The sequence below is a fragment of the Schistocerca americana genome, chromosome 2 (genome assembly GCF_021461395.2).
Source record: "Schistocerca americana isolate TAMUIC-IGC-003095 chromosome 2, iqSchAmer2.1, whole genome shotgun sequence".
NCBI lineage: Eukaryota > Metazoa > Arthropoda > Insecta > Orthoptera > Acrididae > Schistocerca > Schistocerca americana.
The window spans coordinates 886,024,126-886,036,113 of NC_060120.1; the positions used below are offsets into that span (position 1 = coordinate 886,024,126).

Genomic DNA, 11,988 nt, shown 5'->3' on the forward strand with positions numbered 1-11,988 from the left:
CACACAGTTTTAATCTGCCAGGAAGTTTCATATCAGCGCACACTCCGCTGCAGAGTGAAAATCTCATTCTGGAAACATCCCCCAGGCTGTGGCTAAGCCATGTCTCCGCAATATCCTTTCTTTCAGGAGTGCTAGTTGTGCAAGGTTAGCAGGAGAACTTCTGTAAAGTTTGGAAGGTAGGAGACGAGGTACTGGCAGAAGTAAAGCTGTGAGTACCGGGCGTGAGTCTTGCTTCGGTGGCTCAGTTGGTAGAGCACTTGCCCGCAAAAGGCAAAGGTCCCGAGTTCGAGTCTCGGTCGGGCACACAGTTTTAATCTGCCAGGAAGTTTCATATCAGCGCACACTCCGCTGCAGAGTGAAAATCTCATTCTGGAAACATCCCCCAGGCTGTGGCTAAGCCATGTCTCCGCAATATCCTTTCTTTCAGGAGTGCTAGTTCTGCAAGGTTAGCAGGAGAACTTCTGTAAAGTTTGGAAGGAGGAGACGAGGTACTGGCAGAAGTAAAGCTGTGAGTACCGGGCGTGAGTCTTGCTTCGGTGGCTCAGTTGGTAGAGCACTTGCCCGCGAAAGGCAAAGGTCCCGAGTTCGAGTCTCGGTCGGGCACACAGTTTTAATCTGCCAGGAAGTTTCATATCAGCGCACACTCCGCTGCAGAGTGAAAATATCATTCTGGAAACATCCCCCAGGCTGTGGCTAAGCCATGTCTCCGCAATATCCTTTCTTTCAGGAGTGCTAGTTCTGCAAGGTTAGCAGGAGAACTTCTGTAAAGTTTGGAAGGTGGGAGACGAGGTACTGGCAGAAGTAAAGCTGTGAGTACCGGGCGTGAGTCTTGCTTCGGTGGCTCAGTTGGTAGAGCACTTGCCCGCGAAAGGCAAAGGTCCCGAGTTCGAGTCTCGGTCGGGCACACAGTTTTAATCTGCCAGGAAGTTTCATATCAGCGCACACTCCGCTGAAGTGTGAAAATCTCATTCTGGAAACATCCCCCAGGCTGTGGCTATGCCATGTCTCCGCAATATCCTTTCTTTCAGGAGTGCTAGTTCTGCAAGGTTAGCAGGAGAACTTCTGTAAAGTTTGGAAGGTAGGAGACGAGGTACTGGCAGAAGTAAAGCTGTGAGTACCGGGCGTGAGTCTTGCTTCGGTGGCTCAGTTGGTAGAGCACTTGCCCGCGAAAGGCAAAGGTCCCGAGTTCGAGTCTCGGTCGGGCACACAGTTTTAATCTGCCAGGAAGTTTCAGAAGATCATTATTCCGCACCGTAGACCAGGGCGTAATGAAAATTCACGAGGTATTAAAATTTATTTGTTGGCCAGCACACGAAACCGGCCCTAGAGCCTTAGTGCACCACGCCTCGTTCGGACGACCAAAACTCGCGGTTCGATACGAGGCAGTGCCATACTGGGCTCCCGTCGAGGCATTGGCAGTCTCAGCAGAGGCTCGGCCTTCTGCAGAAACTCCCACCTTTCACGGTACCTGGAACTCCTCTTGCCGCTTGTTCGCGAAGTCAAGCACTAAATCCCAGTCACTCATTCGCGTCTCCTGTAGCTGTCTGATGCTAATCACGGCTTCTCGGAGAGATGAAGGGTTCTCCATCGCAAGCCTTCGCGAGCCGTCAGCCGTCAGAGACGCTTTTGAAGTCCGAAGTGATTAGCAGACTCCACGTAGTCCTCCTCTATAAAGAGCTCAAAGGCTTCCTGGCGTTCTTCGAATTTAGTTTTCGGAACGGAGTTATCATTATACTTCTAAGAAAGCACGAGCTAATCAGTGTGAAAACTACAAATCTCTGCAACAGTTAAAATTTCACACTTGCAAGTTCCTGACTAAAAGAATACACAGAAATAGAGATACACTTGAGAGACACAGAAAGAAGTTCAAAGTTTCAAAATAAGTACATGAGCTAGATAACTAATTCTGATATTGATCATAACAACGAATTAAAAGTAATGAAAAAATAGAAAGTATATAATATATTTGAGGACCTAGAAAAAGGTGATATACGGAAAACAACGCCGATAAAGTGCAAAGGCAGAAGAGTAATTTACGTCAACTACATGAATCAGACGTGAATATCAAATGTAATCAATTAAGGATTAAGAGTTCATGTTACAACGTCAGCGAGGGTTGCAGTTTATCACCATTTTATATCGCCTTTTGCACATATCTAACCACAGGCGCTACAGATTTTTTGGAAGGAAGTTATTGTCATGCGTAGGCTGCTTTTATTTTTTTAAATAAATGCTTCATTCCAGGCTTATGCTCTGTTTCATAATTTCGCACCCTTACGTAATTTCAGCGTACCTGGCAAGGAAATAATGACAAAACTTACAGCCGTTTCACGAACAGAAAAATAAAGTCAGAAACTGTATATAAACCTTTTTACACACCTCAGTCGCAATGAAAAACTGTAATCACAACCTTATCTTTCCCACATTAGTGTAGAGAAAGCACCATCTAATGGTGTCCCTAAAAAGGGCTACTTAGGAACGTATCGGTAACGGTACAACCTGTATATGCATTTCTGGTTAGCATGATTCACATGAAACACGTAAAAATGTGAATATCATTTCGTGTCACTGTCAAATGACGTCACAACTTACATACACAGATGTGAATTCCGTACTTAAAATAATAAAATGTAAACGTTATGCGGGTCTTTCCCGCTGTGCCAGTGTAAAGCACTATCAAATCGGTTAGTTCACATTTCAAGTAAAACCGCACACGATATGGACAACGTCTAAAAATCAAGTGGTATATATTTCAGCAAATTTCAATACACGATTGTGTCATGAGAGATACAAGAAATATGTATAGCTTAAACTAAATAAATATCCGATTGGTCAAAGGCATTACTATATATGCGTAAACTAAACACGTGTCCAAATTCAGTCCATTACACTTACAGAGTAACGTGTCAAATATGGAATTGGAAGTTTACTGTCATATCTTTGAACACCATACAGCTAACAAACGATCTGAAGATAAGCAGCTGGATCGAAACCGGTCATATGGAGACTGAATTCATACACTCTTTTATAAGTAATGATCGCTCTTTCTCCATGAAGACGAATCGTCTAGTTTTGTAAAGTAAAAGTTTTACATGTTACTTTATGCCAGCCTGGTGTCAGCATAATCAGCTCTAGGATGGGATAGCCGGCGGCAACAAATAAAAGGAAGTAATTTTTCAGACTCAATTCAAAAATAACAAACTTCAACAAGCATTTACATAAAAGTCTGAAGCCGTGGTTCAATATAAAAGACATTTAAATATTAATATATCTGAATGTACAGAAATCGGCCTGACATGAACGACCAAAAATTATCTACACCTTGACACATTATAAAACTTAATCTCTTTAAGAAAATTCCAATAAGGCAAGGTTCCCAAATATGACATAATTTCTTGTAATCACTTGTAAATACGGAAGAGCACATGCTTCACTACACGCCCCAGTAAGTTTATTACTAGTGTTGAGTTCAACATTTGTAACACCTTCATGAAGAATTTAGAAAGTAGTGATAACGCTAAAAAGTGGCTAGCCTTTATTTATGAGAAATTTCATCTAAATGTGGCCCCTATATATTAAAGGCTTGCAAAACCTTGCGAGATGGTAATAAAATAGCTTAACCTGTAGAAACACAGGTCTGACAATACCAAAGTTGAAAAAATTTCAAAATGTTTTGTCTTGAATAGATGCTTATAAATTGTAGTGGATGAAGTCGCAGAGTCTTGATACCTCGATTTTATTCCTGGCAGTTCGAGAGAACAGCAACCCAAAGAAAGTTACGCTAATTCTTCAGGAATAACTGAGATCACTCTCGTCGAAGCACAGGCGCTATCCACCATGAAAAGTAGATGGCGGACGTTATTATTTGCTTGAAAACGTATGTATTCTGTGATATATTTCGGTTGTCGCCACAAGCACATAATTCAATTTGTAAATCACTTATTTCCCGCATTTAAATTGTTCTGTGGTGCTTCTCTAGTGCCACAATGTTCTTTTTATTTTTAAAAGTCAGAAAAAAACATGCCGGAAGTACAAAAATACGGTGTTTGCATCAATTGTCACAGTGTTATTTTTACCCACCATTAGTTTTTGATAAAACAGCATGAAATACAGAAAGTGCTCTTTTACTATTAGATATATGAAACCAAATTATAAGCGTCTTTAAGTAAAAGATGGGCAGTAGGAGTTACAACTATACAAAAGTTAAAAAATTTCAATACGCTTGGTCTAGAATCGATGTAAATAAATTGTAAACTAGAATTCAGCACAGGTTCAAAGATCTTCCCGAGCTACATTCCAGTTTGCAATTTACTAAGACTCCAGTCCCAGAGTTTTGGAACTATTTTTTCATATTGATATAGTTGGATCTATGTTTATAAACTCATATTTCACTTAAAAACACTTCTGCGTTTGATTTCTTATATTTAATATCTGCAAGCTCAGTACATAACAACTTTTTCCAAATCACATGCGTAACAGGTAACGCTGTCAAAAAAAGAAATACTAATGCATTAACACACGACAGAAAGCCACGTTGAGGGATAATTCTATTTGCCTACTTCTTTCCATAGTAAGTTCAACATTCCAGATTTGCATAAATTACGAGTGTTAAATGAATAGTGAGAGACGAGATTTGACGTGGGAACGACATTGTTTATATTTGTATCTCTTGTCGTTATGTCCTCTTTGCGTCGTAAATTACATTAGCAGTAGAATCTGTGTGTGTTTTGCATTGCGGCATGTCGTATTGCGCAAAGCTGAGAGTCAAATGAGTTGCTTCTTAGCAACATAATATCCGTCGGAAGAAGCAACACACTCAGTCATTGATTTCAATCTTGCTTGTGCTTTACGTAGTTTTATGGATAATTTTTCTGAAAATGTTGCAAAATAAAATTCAGGCCGTTCAGCTGCCTTTCAGCATCCTATGAAGTATTTTAAAATATCAAAATTTACAATTTCAACGTAATTTTTTGGAGAAATACATTTGAACTAGGCCCAAAATATCAGAGCAATCATACTTTTGAGCACCCTGTACGCTGACATGTAGCAAGTTATATTTTAAATGTGATTTGAGACTTTCTCGGCGTATTCCATTCGTGAAATCTTCTCGGGTGATCAGCCGAGTAAAGGCGTCGTCTTCTCGCAACGTTTCGAAGGGTTTCGTACCCATCATCTTCAAGCGAAGATCTTCGCTTGAAGATGATGGGTACGAAACCCTTCGAAACGTTGCGAGAAGACGACGCCTTTACTCGGCTGATCACCCGAGAAGATTTCACGAAGTTATATTTTTTAATAATTTTTTGTGTAAGTACCTTTCAAAATTGGCGTAAAATTTTCAGAGCCTTGGCATACTTTTAAGCACTATGCAAAGAACTCTCAAATACTTTAATTTACGCTCTCTGTAGTTTGCAGATATGGTTTAGAATATAGCGTAAAACATTCAGATCGTTCGAATGCTTTTGAACTCACGAACGATTGCTAGATAATGACGGGCCATTTCTGTGAAGTACGGAGGAGTGATGTACCTAAGAACGCATTTCTGACTTTCGTTACTAGCCAGCGTTCACTTTGTTTGTGATGGAGTCTTTTTCAGAAATTAGAAACATTCCCTAGAAAACTGAGATTTTTGTCGAATGCGAAAAACTGTTCCAAGATACATTGTTAAGTACTTGGAAATAAATATTGAATTGAAACCAGAAAGTGTTGCAAGCGAGAAAATCTTCTTCGTACCGTGTTTCGTAGCCTATGTGTTACATCATTACTTTACTACACACAAGTGACCATTAATTATCAAAAAACGGTTTCAAGGTAAAACATTTTGAAGCAGAAGGTATTGGTAACTAACAAAAAATTCCATTTTTAAGACAGAGAAAATTGTTAAGACTTTAAAGAAACTTAGCTCATTTGCAAATATGACACGATTCATAGCGGAACACCACCATCTGTTTCAAAGTAGAAGGTGGTGCATTACCAAGGAAGTATGCCTTAATCTTTCAGAAGTTATGTGAAAGTTTTAAAATTATACAGAATTTTACTCAGTATTAAACTCTGTAACCGAACAACTGAAAATATCCTCCAGATAACTTGCATATTATATAGCACTTTAAGTATGTGGAATTTATAATATTTACAATTCTTGCACATGTTTCATAGTTGAACAGCACCATCTGTTTCTAAGTACAAGATGGTGCATGAGCGACGAAGTATGCCTTAATACTTCACAAGTTATGTGGAAGTTCTAAGGTTATACAGAATTTTACTCAATATTAAATCTGTAACTGAAAAATTGAAAATATCATCCAGATAACTTTAATATATTATATAGCACTTAAGTATGTGGATTCACAATATTTACAAATGTTGCACGAAACGCAACATCGTGTCGCACACCCGCGAAAACAGTATGAAATGCGGGAAATTGCTTATGGCAGTTTCTCGTGAGCGTTCCTTTGTGTGATTTTAAAATTAGTCACTTGATGGAAACACCGTCCAGGAAACATAGCACGTTACTGTGTACACTATTTTGAAATTACAGAATCCTCTCCTCGTCTGCTCTGATTGGTGGAGAGGAGAGAGAGGACGAAGTAAAGATGTTACAATGCAGAACTGAGCTGGCTCCATCAATTGGTTTCTTTTATACATTTTCATTCATCTTTAATTTCCAATTTCCAAACAGCTGCCGTTCTGTATGTTTCAATCTCCTACCACTAGCCATATTCATTTTTTAAATTACCCACCATCTGCCATCCTGGATTTTAAAGTACCCCGTCGCATGCGTTCTTGGATATTTAATCTTCCCGCTTTGCGCCCTCTTCATGATTTCAGGCACTGAAAGTCTCTGATGACATCTTGTTCCTGCGTGTATCTAAGCCCCTGCTTCTGAGAGTATGCAAGCTGTTGGAGAATGGTCTATGTGCTCCAGAATCCTCATATCATTCCTGCTCACTAGCGAAAGCTCGTGTGTATAAAAATGTCATCTAGTTGACATTAAGTACGTACTGGAACAACGAAAACTGGTATTAACACTTATCTCAAAGGAACACAAAATCACTTCTGTTATAGACAAACAAACGATTTAGCCATAGCAGAAAATATTTTTCGAGATGCAGAGGGTGCAATAAAATGAGGGAACAACTCATTATCTTGCGAGCTTGTATAGCGAGGTAATATAAATTTAGGAACACTGCGAATTATTTAATAGAAGTTTATAAAAACTACAGCAGTTCTCACAGAATGGAAGAGAGAGTTAAATAAAATGAACGTGGACTGTCTTTATATGAGGGGCGCTCAATAATTTGTGCTACAGTACTTTTTCTCGGCCACTTTCGGTTGAAAAAATGCAAAATCTGCTGTGGGACGTTGTGAAGTATTCCTGTTTCACCCGCTATAGTTGCATAAGTTCTGATGGGCTACGGTGCTATACATAGCCTTCAAAATGGCGTCTGCAACATAGGTGCGTTGCAAGCAGAGAGCTGCCATTAGGTTTGCTTTGGCGGAGAACCAGAGCACTGTATGTGTTCATAGGTGCTTGCAGGATGTCTACGGACGCCCAGCAGTTAACAAAAGCACGGTGAGTCATTGGGCGAGGCGTCTGTCACAACGAAGTCGCGTATACCTGTCAAATTTCCCGCGTGCCGGCCGGCCGGCCACACGCAGCTATGGTTCAATATTGGGATGTGCGGACACTCTTATTCAAGGTGATCGACAAAAACGAAACCGAATTTCTTCTTTTCCATGACAACCCAAGGCTTAACATGAGTCTGGGCACCCGAGATGAACTCACGACGTTTAATTGGGCTGTTCCTACTTATCCACCATACAGCCTTGATTTCGCACCTTCCGGCTTCCATCTGTTTGGCCCAATGAAGGATGCACTCGGCCGAAAGAAGTAAGTAGAAGATGGAGAGTTTATTGATGCTGCAATATATTGGCCCCGGCGTCGACCAGTAGAGTGGTAGCAGGCGGGCATAAAGGCCCTTTCAGCAAGCTAGCAAAGGGCCATCGCAATCAAAGGATATAATTTTGGAAAATAGGATTTTGTTGCCAAAAGAGTGGGGAATAATATTATGTATTAGAACCCAGAATAAAATCGACCTGCTTCCAGAAAAATATGTATTCCATAACTTATTGAACGCTCCTCGTTTGAACACACTTCATTGATTGAGATGTAGAACATAGGTTTTATAACTGATCTGAAGGTTGTCATCTTACGTAGGTATGGGCAACATGATTTGTTATTAACAGCACCATCAGTCTTCATTGGTTTTCCTTACATCTAGAAGGTATGCTTATTATAATGTCTGCTGGTAGAAAACACAGACAACTATGGAACTAAGTCTTTAATTATTTTTATCATTTAAACATTGATCTACAGAATTTTCCCTGACAACTCAGACTTAACCTATTCATTTGTTATCACAATATACAAGCCCAACGCAGTCCGACTGCTATACAGGGACAACATGACTTCCAATAATTAACACAAAGGATGGCCCTGAATTACAAGAAATTCTAACTATAATAAAAACCCAAAAAATATGAAATTAAAGAAATATGATACTACCTCCAATTCTGTTAAATGCCTAAACTCATTTCAGTCACGAATCCCGATAGTGTAAACCCCATTTTTTATTTTATTTTATGGGTCACTTACCTCACAGAAAACCTTATAATATGAACTACAGCAATTACAGCAAGAAGAAAACTATAGGCAGCTGAATAAAGATTCTAACTACTATAGACTCTACTAGGAGGCTTGTGGTTAGCAAAAGAAAGATTTTGTTGAAGGGCAAACAATGTATTTAGAAAATTTTATCTTATTCATGTGGCATCCAGTTCCAAAAATTATAGTTGTCAATCATTCCACTGCTCAAACGTTACCAATCAAACATGCGTCATCATACATTTCCTTGCGACTCACTTTACAATGCATGTCCTACAAACACAGAGTCTCCACTAAGAAAAAAACATGTCTATCCACTCGCTAACTGCTAGTCCGTCCAACCAGAGAATCTCTTGCTGAGGGCGCAAAGCAATGTCAGCGATGTTAACACAGTCTATAGCACTACCAACATTCAAGCAGGCTACTTACAACTATTAATTTAATCATTGGATGAATTTTGTTCGTATCATTTGATAAGTTATCAGCTTTTACACTGATAACATAGACTATTCACAGCTTTGACACTCTATGATCTAATTTGTATATTGGATATGGATACCGACGAACTTTTCTTCAAGTTTACATGCGAATATGTGAGGAAGCAAGACTGCGAGAGTGCTACCCATTGCTTATTATCATTCTATACATAATTCTTGCCAAGAATGAGAAATAATTGTGTGAAAACCATAACGTCAGTAATATGACAAAGTCGTTAATTTCAATATTGCACATAGATTTGTGCAGAATTAAATTTCTCTATATTAATGAGATTGTTCCTTTCCTTTCCTATAAAGGCTAACAACCCCAAGGGAGCAACGTCAGCTATATTTAGCATAGGCAAACCGTTAATGCTGTTGATTAAACTGTAAATATAGCTAAGTTAATCGTTATTATGCAGCTAGTGGTGCGAAGAAGGATGCAATGAAAAAGAGATAAAAACACGACATAAAGAAACGGACCACCGTGTAGAACTAGTCAGACGCAGAATCAATCTTCAAATAGAAATATATGAGGAAATTGAGATGAGCCTAAACAAATACTTCGAAAACTTCGTAAAAATACGTTGAGTGTTAGTGAACTGGATAGACTATGGTAAGCCATCAAAAGACGAAAAAGAATCTGAATCGCTTTTGGATGGTAAATTCCTGCGAGGCGGATGATAATGCCAGGTAATTAACGACTTCCCAAGCGAAAGTGATTAAAACAAACTGAAAGGCGATGCTCGATTGCAAGATGAACTCTCAGTAATAAAGAGGTATCGACCGTGTCTTAATGAAACCTTCAGGAAAGATGTGCATAATAAGGACGAGAAGGGAAGTAGTTTAGAAATTTATTTAGGGGAATTCTCTATATTAATGTTTGTTCTGTCAAAAGCGTATATTTTGATCTATGCTGCTCACTGCTAACTGCTTACATAGAAAGATAAGTTGGCGCGAAAGTAATGAAGAAACTGCAACGTTGAATTTTTTGAAAAATAATTGTCTTCGTTACGTTCAGTAACGTTGCAATGACATATACCAGTAGGTGTTTATAGTCAAAAACGTCTCTTATGAATGACGATTTGCCTGCTACATAAGTAACATGTAAAGCTTTTACATTTAAGTTTAAATATCATACGAAAATAAGAAGTAATGGGCGGTAGCCTAAGAGATGGCGTAGAGGGGAATGCTTTCTTTTTCCGGAGCTTGATCAATTTTTCTTAAAGAAGAATAACTCATCAGTTGCATCACAGCATTTTTTTAAAAAATGAAATGATAATATGAAACATTAACACGGTGATATTTTGCAATTCTTCTAAGATTAACGACTAAAGCTAACGCTTATGTTAGCAGATTATTATGATACCCAGTGGCCTACACTGACTAACATTTCTCCTTTCGACTACTGTGTATGTACAGGAAGTCTCAGAATTAATTTAACAAATCATGGTGACTGAATCCCTACACTAAATGCAGGAAAAATGCCTGTATGACTTTTTCCGATAATTGTTTGGTTTTGTCAGAATATTTAACAAGAATGCCAATTCCGAAACAAACACAAATGCTCAAAATGTTCAGCACTTACTTACACATATGCGTCCACACATTGCTATCAAAAGCTTCCAAACACTCCCACATAATGACGACTGTTTCCGCAGGCTTCTATGACATTCTGATGAAGAATCTCTGCACTTGTATTGCTGTTTTAACCAATTGTTTCATGTGACCCCATAGATGGAAGTATCCTAAGATAACGTCGAAGAACATACAAGCCATGGAACCAGAACATATACATTTCACAGTACATAAATGCACTCCAACCAAATCGTTGGGAAATGGAATGGGACTCATAAGTAACACACTACTGTCTGTAGACCTTCGTCTTGCAGAAGTCCTAGAAGACTGCACTACGAAACGTCCTTACAGACACCACGGATCGGAAGAACGTGCCGATTTACGAAATCAGTTTCAGGAGACACTTTATTTTAAACTGCTGGTTGTACCTGGCTTTAACTGTACCGTGAGGATTAACACCCATTCGCAAAAGTTCCATGAGTAGAATGGTTTTTCATCGCTTCTAATTGATGCCTCATTTGTAAGCAAAACTGACGTTCGTTGGAATACCCCATAGTTGGGCGTAGCAATACAACAATCAGTGCAAGTTGAAGACGGTAGTGACAAATGGTGTGTGATGTGCCCGCCATCCGGTACTATATGTGTCACAATCTACAGGGACGTGTGATGATCACTGCATCATCTTCGAGGGTGTACAGTATGCTTTCTTTCTGTGTGACGTACGAATGATTATTAGTATCTTTCGATCCATCTATTGTAGGGTTTATCTCACGAACGAGACGGAAAACAGCAGTAAAAATTTGATGACTCGGATGTTCGCTGCCTGGTAAAGATTTTTAAGACAGTCGATTAGTGCCTGCACATGGACTCAAATTATCTCTGATTTTTTCCTCGATATAATTTTGTATGCCCTTTAAAGTAACATTTGTCTGATCTCTCCGTGATGGAAAACGTTTCTCTTGTAACGTCTGCTCTGGATTTTTGTGTTGCATCTCACGCTCTTGCTAAAAGACGCCATGATGAATTGAATCACATTTCTGTGAACCTTTCTCTATCAGGCTAGGTTCCTAGAAGAGCAGTACTGTAGAATCGGACGAATTAATCGTCCAAAAGGCACTTCCGTCGCGGCTGTTTTGCATTTCCTTAGGATTCTCTCATTTGCATCTGTTTTCATACAATTAGTTCCATTTTAAATCTCTCTGGACTCATAATCCTGGACATTTTTACGGTTCTTATTGACCCTGTGATCGTGTAGTGGAACAGTAATAGATA

At 39.1% G+C, this 11,988-nt stretch overlaps 1 non-coding gene across 1 annotated transcript; it reads left to right on the forward strand.

The window, feature by feature from the left end:
• The first annotated feature begins 229 nt into the window (after positions 1 to 229).
• On the forward strand, positions 230 to 304 carry Trnal-caa. Its single transcript has one exon. It is a non-coding gene; the product is annotated as a tRNA-Leu (tRNA).
• Positions 305 to 11,988: the final 11,684 nt, after the last annotated feature.